The sequence below is a fragment of the Phoenix dactylifera genome, chromosome 5 (assembly GCF_009389715.1).
Source record: "Phoenix dactylifera cultivar Barhee BC4 chromosome 5, palm_55x_up_171113_PBpolish2nd_filt_p, whole genome shotgun sequence".
NCBI classification, from domain to species: Eukaryota; Viridiplantae; Streptophyta; class Magnoliopsida; order Arecales; family Arecaceae; genus Phoenix; species Phoenix dactylifera.
Window position 1 is genome coordinate 1,149,224 of NC_052396.1, and position 2,607 is coordinate 1,151,830.

The following is a 2,607-nucleotide window of genomic DNA, read 5'->3' on the forward strand; positions in this document are numbered from 1 at the left end:
AGATTTTATTGCTTGAGACCCTTTGGAGTATACAATCGTGTAACTTTAGGATAATAAATTAATTCCAATTTCCAAGCGAGGCATGATTTACACTATGGTCGTTTGCATGGAAACAAAATATGCGATTTAATTATTTCTTGAACAACCTCTGCAGGCAGGTCTTCCATGAATTAATGCAAGTAGCAAAAAAACAATCGCCATATTCCAAATTTAATGCTCGTTCCGATTGAATGTGCATATCATACATACCAACACATTTTTAGTGCACAACAACGCCACAGTCATGGTTACTGTTGTTAATGGTGGGAGTAATAGTGGCTGAAAGGATTACAGTTTGTTCCTCCCCACTCTACAGTTCATCTTATCCTCCTCTGTTTGTTCTCCTGGGTCTCCTTCTTACTTGAGTGTCTTCTAGAGGACAACCCTTTCCTTTTTCTCCCAAAAGAAGTCCTTTTTGGCATCCCACTTTGGAGTCTCCTCTCTATAGTCGAGAAACAGGAGAAAGGAGCGCCTCTTTCTTCTACTCGATATCCTATTTTTTCTTGTCTCCTTCCCTTCTCGTGTTTTCCAAGAACCAATGTCATTTTCATGCGCTTAGTTTTGGACTTCTTTTCTACGTGAAGTGGAGATACAGGGAAAAGAAGTGGTCTTTCCTCCACCAGCCTTCTTTTATCTTTTTTTTTCTCAACAATATATACCCGTTTCCTCTCCTCTGTTTTCTTCTTCATTTCTCTAGTGGGAGAAAATCCTCTCTGCCGCGTCAAAAAAGCTCTCCCTTTTTCACCATCCTAATCTTCTCTCCTCTCTTTAGCATATAAACAGGGGTAAAAACTCAGCTTTCATCTACTAGTCTCTCCTTTTTCCGTATTCATATAGCTATTTCTTTCTCTAATCTTTGCTCATTGTCTTGTGCAGGTCGGGAGACCCTTTTATTTTGTTCTCAATTTTTTTTTTTTGTTTATTTCGCCCCTTCTTTTCTCTTTTTTGTCCCCGTTCTTCTGGGTTTTGAGATTTGGGACTCGTAAGGGCGAAAGGAATCTGAGCTTCGGAGAAGCTTCGGCAAGCTTTGCATTCTATCGTATCTGAGACGAGGAATCTGTTCTTATTCCTTATTATTAGTCCGACATCCTCTTTATTCTCTTTTGGCATTTTGTAAAGGGCATGGGTGCTTCAGCACTCTGCTCGACATTAACTGGAAACGTTCCCGACAGTTGAAAACTAAAAGCAAATACTGAGTTTGAGATTAGCCGTAAATCTAATAATACATTTCTTGAATGTATTTTCAGAATTCTGTAGCTGTATCTAGTTAATGCTTTACCTTTGACTTTTGTTGTAAAATGCGGATGAGCCGGAGTTCATCCTACTTGGTCACGAAACGTATATATTTGGATGATAACGTAATGAATTACGAACCTGATTAAATTAATTGGAGACACAGGCCTTTTTTCTGTCTCTAGGATTTGACGCCACCTTCCTTCCTCTCCGCTGCTCTCACCACCGCCGCTGCCCCGCCGACGTCATTGGCTGCGCCCCTGTCGTACCTCCCAACCATACATTGATGCTCCGAACGACTCTCGTGATCGCATGAGATCATCCTGGGACCAAAATCCAGTGCTTCCGAACGAATGGATCACGAAATCCGTAGAAGTTTTTATTCTCCAAAGAAGTGAAAGAAGCCTTCTCTGTGTGTCCACTCCTGCTCCACCAGCCTCGATGCGGCCTGCTCGAATGGGTTGCTTGTTGAGGAGAAGAGAATACCCTCGTTTCATGCTCTTAATCACCTCAGCGTCCTCAGCGGCGCCAAGGCCGAGCATTTCCTGCATGTCGAGCACCGACATCCTCTTATGAGTTCGGTGCGAACCCAGTTGAGAGGATCATCTTCCATGTCCAGATGCGGTTGACTCGAGAAGGCCGATGCCGAGGAAGGTGATGCTGGGGGTCGTCGCGATGGCAATGGTGAACCTGCTATCGATGCCGGCGAGGCAGTCGATGAGGACGAGGAGGGGCGGCCCGAGGGGCGAGAGACCGGAGGACGTCGGCGACCCAGGTGAGGGCCTTGGGGTGAGGCTTGGAGATCCAGAGAAGCTCGAGGGAGGGGCAGGGCGGCCATGGACGATGAGTGCTGGAATTCGCATCAAAAGAAAAAAAAAATGCTGAAAATTTTTGGACCAACAAAATAGAGCTCTTTATGTTCAAAAAAAAAAAAAAAATCCGACATAACAGGAAAATATTGGCTTAAAAATTTTCGGACAATGGATATTCCTGCTTGTTGGTCTGAATAAATTTTTTTCTTCTATTACTTTTTCTTACGAGCATCAATATTTTCTGTTCTAATTATCAGGCTCTTGATCTGGAGCTATTTAGCTTCTTTTTCTCATATTTGTTTCTCTCCTTCCTGGACAATGTAACTCCTCTCTACTCCTCATCTCTGTTGCAAATACAATTAATCTTCAATAAAAGCCGGATGACTTTTTTTTTGCTTCCTTTTACACAAAAAAAAATAAGAAAAAAAAAGGTTGGAGGACAGTTTTGTCCCTTTGTCTACCATTGACTTTTAAAAAGAGTGAATTGATGCTTTAATCACAAAATAATCTTTCATTTAATCAA